The sequence below is a fragment of the Mugil cephalus genome, chromosome 14, assembly GCF_022458985.1.
Source record: "Mugil cephalus isolate CIBA_MC_2020 chromosome 14, CIBA_Mcephalus_1.1, whole genome shotgun sequence".
Classification (NCBI taxonomy): Eukaryota; Metazoa; Chordata; class Actinopteri; order Mugiliformes; family Mugilidae; genus Mugil; species Mugil cephalus.
Window position 1 is genome coordinate 9,903,410 of NC_061783.1, and position 8,964 is coordinate 9,912,373.

An 8,964-nucleotide genomic window follows, 5' to 3' on the forward strand; every position below is an offset into this window, starting at 1 on the left:
TTTGCCGCAGTTATAAGCAACCTTTTCACGTTTAAATTTATTTAATGAAAGAATAATAGCCCGTGAGTTTAAATGGACGAGACAGCTGTAGCCCTGCAACCTTTAGATTTTCCAAACACAGAGTGCAGTAACAACATTATTTTTAAGGTCAGTGGAAAGGATTAAAAATCCTATTAGTGACAATTTCGCTGAAACGTCTGATGTTTTCTTTCCTTAGTGTTACAGTTTAGTCAGTCAAAGGAGAGATATGCGACCAGAACCTGTGAAATGATGAAACCATTGCTCATCATTAGTGATAAGTCTGATAGTAGCGCTGTGAAATAAGAGGTAGTAACGCTCACCGAGCGAATGTTTAGCATCTGGTTAACACACAAGTCTTTGCGGAGTCCAGTACTTTTATTAACTCTAAGAGGGGATAATAGCTGCTGTGATTAAGGGTCTAATATAAAGTGAATCAGTGTTGCATGTGAGTCATCCTCGTGCCATCATTAATGTGCAACCGAGCCGAAAGGGCCCCGCGAGGATGGCAACGTGTTTTTAACTGTGACGTCTGAGGCAACAACGCCCCCCGCTGCGCTTCCTTCCCGTACGCCCATGATACCTGGCAATTAGGGGAGTTTGTTTTCTATTTTAACTCCCAGATTTTTGTCCCCTCCCCAAACCTTCAACATCCGAACACACCGGCTCAGCCATCCACCTGTCCTGCTGCACTTAAAAGCATTGGACAGTGAAGGAAGAGAAATTAACAGGGGGGACAATTTAGACACCGACGAGGCTTTTTTCCGCCAGAGCAATAAAGCACACTTGATGTTATTATCATCTGTGGTGAATTAACAGGCCCCTGATAATTGTAATTAATCAATCACCGGGTTCGCTCATGCACTCGCGTGAAACCCAACATCACGGTGGCTCAACCTGAGCAGTGTTGACCTATGAGGAAATCGATGAGCAGCCACGTTTCGCGGAGCTCCTTTTGGGTTTGATCGAGTCATCGGAGCACGCTTAATCTCAAAGGGAGCAAAAGGGAAACAACTGCAGGAAAAAAAAAAAAAAACCCTTAAAGATCTTTAACGTTGCGCAATCCAATCCGGGTTAACATATAAAGGGTGCGGGACCAATTCAGGGCCTCAAATCACATCGATCATCTTCACCGCACTCACCCAAAACCGCCACCACTTCACTGTGTGGCCGAGCTGAAAACAATAGCACATGTTTAAAAAGAGAGAACAATGACAGACAAACTCATAAAATAGGACATAACATTCTCCATCTCCCCCTTTAATGTCTTTGGATTTCATCACTCTCTTTCTTTCCTCCTTTCACACACACACACACACACACACACACACACGTCTGGAAATGCCGGGTGGGAGGCCTTGGCCGAGCCACAGTCGATTGGTCCCAGTCCCAACAAGGAAACAATTAATCATGTGTGAGCGGCTGTCTGAGTGTCTGCTCTCTGGACAACAACAACACTCAGCCATTTATCTCCCCTCAAGGCAGGACAGCCAGCCAGCACACCATTCAGGCATGCACTCTCTCATCCCTGCACACACACACACAGATGTGGAAGAAGAACAAAGATGCGCATAGACTTAATGCACAAGGACCACGTGCAAAGGGGGAAACGCGCGAAATGTGCAGAAATCGCATTAATGCAAGCACATGGACACTTGAAACTGCTAATGTGAGCTACGTTTGGCCATGCAAGAACACACACACACACCCACACACAGGTGCCTACTGCTCTGTCATTCTAATCAGGTAGATGTCAGCACTACCTAATGGTCACGATGACATATACAGGGGCTACATGCTGCTGGCTTACTACAAATCCCAGAGATCAAAGACAGACAAACAACTCAACTTTCCCTCATATTTCATTTGAGAGTGATGCCTTTTCACCACCACTGCCTTTGATATTTCAGACTCTGTTTGCTGTTCATTACGCAAAAAAAACCCAAAATGGAAGCACTGGGCCATTTTTCTTTCACTCCTCTTAGATGATGGAGCAAACTTGAGCTGACAGTCATTTCATTTTAGGAAATGTAGTCCTCTCTAATTGAACTCTCGGTCCTACAACATGGCAAGGCAGGTTAGCAGTGAGCAAAAACAGGCGAGACTTAGCGCAACGAAGTAGGAAATTTGTCGTTTATACCCCACTGTTGCATCCACCTCAGACAGACAGGGGGTGGTTTGTGAGCGTAGGTGTGCGGACTTGAGTGCCCAAACATCTATGTTTGAAACGTGTCCCTCTGCTCGTGAATTGGTGCATGCATGTGTACATCTGTGTACGTGCTAGTGAACGTCCAACTCTGTGGGGGGAAGAAAAAGCGCCTAAACCTCAAGTGAAGCAAACAAAGACGCTGGTGTGTGTTTCAGGATGGGGCATCTGGATGGCATCAGGAGAGCCTGGCAGATTGGTAGTGACACAGGTTACTCCCGAGGTCCCTGGTGAGAAACACATCGCTGCAGTCTGCAGCTTTGAAGCGGCGCTGCGTAAAACAGTGCATCTACATTCCACTGTTTTCATGCAGTTAGGGTATTTTTCTTATTGCACCACCACCAACCACTGGTTGAGGATAGGGTTGCACTCTGCAGGTGGACCAGTGCTAAAAGAAGACAAGGTTGCAGAAACTTCTACACACAGGGGGAATCACACTGGCATTTTCGCAACTTGCCATTTCCTTATAATATATTTGAAGGACTTCCATGAGAGGATGTGTCTAAATGTTTGACTGATAGTGTGTATACATAATCTATTTGAATGATTTATATATTTCACTCATGATGTGCTGCTTTCTTGCGAAGAGTTCAATGAGAGAATCAAACCCACTCTCTTCCAATACACGCGGGTTAGCTTAGCTTAGCAAAAAAATGAAAACTGGGGCACAGCTAGCATGACTCAAGGTAAAATCAGCTACTGGTGCATTTAAAGTTCACTTCTCTTTGTGTTTGTTTAATACATGCAAAACAGAGCTTTAAAGAAGGCATGTTTACAGTCACGTGTTCAGGTCATTCCTTGGAAGGACACTGTCATTTCCCAGTGGCTTTCAAGTTTATGCTAAGTTGAGCTAACTGTTGGTAGTACTTTCTATTTCTGTGTGCAGTCTTGAGATGGGGCTGCGGTTTGGTGTGTTCACTGGAAGAGTTCATATAAACGTCCCCTCTTGCGGTATTTACAAACTTGTAAGTGGAATTTTTTGAGAATTATACAAGTTCACGTGACGTATTCGCTGACATTTTCAGAAATGGTGAATCTTAAGTTGATATAACGTAATTGAGTTACATAGCATTTTCATTGTAATTTCGTAATTTGTCTGAGGGTAATGTTGATTTTCCCAAGGGACTCATCTTTTCATTACGTCTTTGCATTTCCTACATTGCGGTACCTGGTCTTTAAACTGTCTAAATGCCAATTGTTGCCTAGCGGTGGTGTTCTTGTGACCTTATGGTTGCCAGTTGAACGCTAAGCATTTTTGGACTTCACTTCTCATGTAACCACAAGCTCATGAGTTCCATGTGAAGGCAGAAATATGCTGCGTTTCCAGTACAATTAGAAATTCACAAAAACCCAAATATTGCAATAAAATACTGGTAATGGGAACACCTACAGTTTGAAAAAAAAACTCTCAAATATCACTAAAACACTTTTACGCTTGTGAGGCGGTTTTTCAGACGTATCATTGTAAAAGTGTAGCGCAAAAATGCAATGAAAACACAGTGGAGATGACGCAGGGGGTCATGTGACCAGTTCATTTTAAGTCCATCTTCCTCAACGTGAAGTCTTGCGTGACGAGATTTTAAGAGAATTATGGGACATCGTGAGATGAGACTTCATCACAGCTCATTCGCAAAACACCTTTCAATGGAAACAATATCACTTTAATTTTGCGAAAACCTGTAATTGAAACGCAGCTAAAGAGTGATATCAGCAATACAGCATGAGGAAAAATATGCTGCCAGACTTCAAGATTGTCCTACAGGCAAGCAGTTACTTTCTGTTTTTCTGTTTTTTACTTTTCTGTCCGTAGCTTCACATTATAAACATGAGAAGGGTATGGGTCAAAACCAAAACAACTATTTCAAATTAAAAGAGACTGAGGCAGGAATTACAGTAAAATCTGAGTGTCAACAACTTGGGTCAAATGTATCCAACTCAAATCTACCAAATAAATTATATATATATATATTTAAAACGTTCAAAACGACTCTATTCATGTTACACTGTAAATACTCTGGCACCAACTAGAACTTCCATTAAGTCATTTTGACAAATGGGACCATCATTCTCTCACTGCCTCTTCCTTCGGTCCAGGTGGCTGCTCGACAGGAAGAGGAACAGGAAAGGACTTAAAGATTTGCTGCTGCTCTCATTCTCCTTCAAAGACAAATGGCCCTCTGATAATTTCCCACAATGCTCCTTGCACGGAGGCCTCTGTGATCAGCGGTTATGAGAAAGTGCAGGAATCTGACAGACAACTGCTTCAACTAATAGGAAGGAAAAAAAAGGAGGTAAGCCTCCTCTCTTTTTGGTAACACTCAGTCTCTGGGCCTGGTCGCTCGCCTTTTGCGGGAAGCATCTGGGTTCATTTATCCCAGCCCAGGCATCCTGGAGGACCCCTTTGCCCTCTCAGGTTGCAGGGTCTGAGCATGCTCCAGTGTGGGCCCTTGTTGTTGTGGAGGAGAGGAGCTCAAGCCTGCCCACCAGCTTGTCTGGACCATCTCAAAGTTCCCACCAGCCCCATCCCCTGCTTTGCCAGGCCCCTGGCCCATCCCAGATGCCCCGAAGCATGGTTAGTGTAGCGTTTCATCTGAACTGAAAGATACTAAACAGATTCATTCAGAAGCTACAGCAAAGACGCCTTAAGGTTTTGGAGAATTTCATGACAGATGGAAAAGACGAGGAGGGGGGGAGTGGGTGTGGCTGCTTTTAACTTTCTGTGCCTTGAATCTTTATGAACACACGCATCCACGTTTGCTTAATGAGACAAGTGGACCCCGAATTACATCTGCAGGAAATGCACTCCTCAAGAGTGCAGGTGGAACGATACTGTTTGATATCCGCAGTCCACTTTATGCCAAACGTCAGTCCAGGTTATCACGCCCCACAGCTGAATGGAAGCAGAGTGAGTCTGGCTGGTTACTTAGAGTCATTGAGAAGTTATTCAAACACCCAGTTATTATGGTGTAAACAAAGGCGACTTGTCACACACTATTACAGATATGGTGTTTACAAGAATGCCACTTTAATGCAGTGCATGTTATGTACGATGATTAAGAATAGTGTTTGACAACCTGATTGGAGTAGAGTAAGTAGATTATAAGATGTGCTGATTTGTTGGTAGAAGTCTGTTATTTTGCTAATACTCTCCCTGTATGATTGATAAAGAAAGGGCATAGAAGCTGCTGTATGTATTTGCACAAACAATGTTTTGTTTTTTGTTTTTTTAACACAAGTGTTGTTAAAGAACCTTTAATGAAAACACATTTTTGTCTTGTACGTGCAACATATCAGATGCCGGCTGATTTCACAAGATGGTCACATAATTTCTCTGCTCACCACCTTCTCGTCCTTTATGCAAAACAGATTTGTCTGAGTCATCCCACAGTATCTGAGCAGACTGTCTGCTGTGTGGTTTTGGTGACACTCCTAAGTCACATGAAATTCTCTGGCAAGTGTTAAGTTTGCAGTGCTTCATTGTTGCACGAAGGGATTGTTTTCACCTCTGAGTTCAACACAACTCTGGCATCAATAATGATCTCAGATGAAACACAGTTAAGGTTATTAGTGGGGAAGTAAAAGTGTTGCAGGTCTGGGTCCATCATATCCACTATTATGCTGGTATTTGTGCAGTGCTCGCCTGTTTTTTTTTCTTCTTTTTTTCTTCTTCACTTCAATTTTTTATGTTATTTAACTCTTGGAGTTCTGTACCAGGAGACCTGTCTCCATCTTATAGGTATATAAATGTTTTTGTTTTTCTGCTGTTGTAAGCATATGTTGCCATTTCATTTCACTACTGCTGTAGCTATACATTAAGCATCTAACAAATAAAAACCTAGGACCTTAACTCCTATGATGATACGTCATAAGAATGTCAGCAGGAATAAAAAAATAAAAAAATAAATTAAGATTTGGGTTAGATGAGGGTCATGAAAATTGGATTTTCCACAAAATAATAGTAGAGAAATATAGTAGCGCTTCCATTCCATGCGCCTGCTGTGTTAGTGCAGGTAGTGTTTTTGTTTGTTTGTTTTTTTAATAAAAACTAAATTACTTTTTCTGTAATATTTGTGTATCCACAGTGATCCACATTTCAAATTAAGTTCCAACAATATGATACAATACAGTACGGACATGGCAACTTGCCATTCACCTTTTCACAAAATATGATACAATACGATATGATACGATACGATGCCATATGATACGATACGATGCAATACATCATGTTGTATGTTAATTAATGTTATGTTGTGTTGCAAAACAAACATGTAAACTTGCCATTAACCTCCAGAACAGGTCTTCTTTCGACAGTGACAGATTAATGAATTCCTTGGTTGTTTCCACATTACATTTGTCTTTGGTTTTTTATCTCCATCACAGACATTTTAGAATGACACTGGGAGTAGTGCGAGTGACTGAGAAACTATATTCTCGAGCTGCGGAAAACGGGACAAAGCCACTGCCGCAAGCTGCCTTTTTTTCCAGGTAAAAATCTCTTACAAATTTGAATCTCATTACCATATTATGAATACGTCTTTGGGAATCCATTAAGCATTTTCTTGCCTAAAACTACAATAAGATTTCACATTCAACGCAAAAAACGAAATGTAAGAGTGAGGAATGAGAATAAAGCCCCAGCAAGAACATTACTTTAAAGCTGTTTTAGCTCTTTCAGTCCACTTAAGAAGAGGCTGAAAAAGAAAGATGTGAGTGACTGACAGATGATAGCAATAAAAGTAAGAACAAACTGGCCATTTTACTGCAGTCAGGCCATTTGAGAAGGGATTATTAACTTGTCAGCATTTCAAACTGAGACGCAACTTTTTCTCCTCCAAAACACATCCCCATGTCTCTGTTACTTTTATTAGAAAGTCTTTAAACCTTTTGACCCCTAAGGGCCCACGTTATTGGCTGTTAATAGGGACACGCGGGTCAGTGGGGAGACCCTAAGTGCCCTATTAATCATTTGTTTAGAGCTTGAACCTATTTTTGAAGTTCTGTGTTTAGTGTGGGTTAAAAATAGGAGGAGGCAGATTGAGACAGCCGTCCGCCACTCATCGCTCAAGCTGTCAGGACACGTGGGCCCCGTGGGGACGCGGGCAGGAGACCCCTCAAGCCATGGAAGTTCAGAGGTCAGAGGGTTTATTATCACCCATTTGGGTGGTTGACACAATCATTTTTGACTTGCTTCACTAAAAATAGAACATGTCTTTGCAAGAGCGTTTGTAGACAAGCAATTGTGATTTCACACATGGGTGTCCTCCTTTTTTTAAGATGCTTCTGTGTAAACAGTCAAGAGTTTCACATTTAAACTGCTACACGTTATAGTTTACACGCCTCAAATAAGCGTTGCGGGAATGATAGAAGCGCGAGGCGACTGCAACTCACCAAAACCACACAGCAGACAGTCTGCTCAGATGCTGTGGGATGACTCAGCTTCCTACACTAAATGCCACAAATAAGTGAGTTGCGTGCGAGCAGATTGACAAAGATGGGAAATAAATGTCACTGGATCAAATCATTAATCTTGTCAAATATTGTCATATGACAGGAGAAAATACAGGTGTGGAGATTGCCTCAGCTGATAAAACATTACTTACAGCCATTTTTCCAATAAGCGATGGACCCAGTGCTGTCAATATTTGGAGGGGATGCAAGGTATGCCCTGGTGAAGGCCATTTTGCGAGGAGCAGAGAGCCTGCTGGGAAAAATACAGTGGTTCATGCTGGGTCTCCAGGAAGCTGAAAAGCCGCCGGCAAAAAGCTATGAATTATTTTGAGCGCAAAATACATTTTCTTTGAAGACTGTCGGGCCATTAGAGCCCTTTTGCTCCCTTTTAAATTGTTTTTATGCTGTGAGTAATGTTAACCTTTGCTTTTGTAGTCATGAAATTCTCTCTGTACCTTTTCCCTCCCGGCACAAAACACAGATGGGCTGGAAAAGCTGGAAATAAACTATAGGAACCATTTACTGTGAGGGAAGAAGAGACGTGAGGAAGGAACTAAGGCTTTCATACAGGCAGAACTCTGTTCTTTATTATTTTGGACTATTAAAGAATAAACCCACACAAAAATGACAATGTTTGATATATAATAAAGGTTGGGGTACATCTGGTAGAAAAACAAATCTTTGGTGCTTCTGCGGGGTAAAAATAATTTGATATGATAGGAGGTATAATTAAGTCCCATAACACACACAGTCCTGAACATAATGGTGATTATTCATAAGGATGTTGTTGTCGTGACCAACAATAACCATATAATATAAAACCCTACAGTCAGATGAAAGGCTGAGCACATATTACACATTTTTTTATTCTTATTGATTTATTTTTATTGTGAGTTCCCTTTAAATCTTAAATTGTGTTCACAAGATAAAAAAAAAACAACAAAAAACTGGTAGGAGTCCACTCTGCAAGTGTATTAGGTTAATAAATAAATAAATAAATAAATAGTAGAGAAAATGGAATCTAGTTTAGACTCAGTGTCTGTGTGTTATTGATGTAGGATTAACTATGTCACTTCGGGAGGCCTGTTGACACATTGCCTCTATTTAAATCTTTCCAAAGAAGCCTGGCAACATTTCATAAATAGCAGCATATATTACACGGCATTTTTAATTAAGAAGATTAATATAAGTCACAATACTGAATACAGAAGAACTTAAATAGCAATCTGTAGTAGCAGCTTGAGGCCCGGCACCACGTGCACAGCTGATCCCCTCTCATCCTCCTTTCA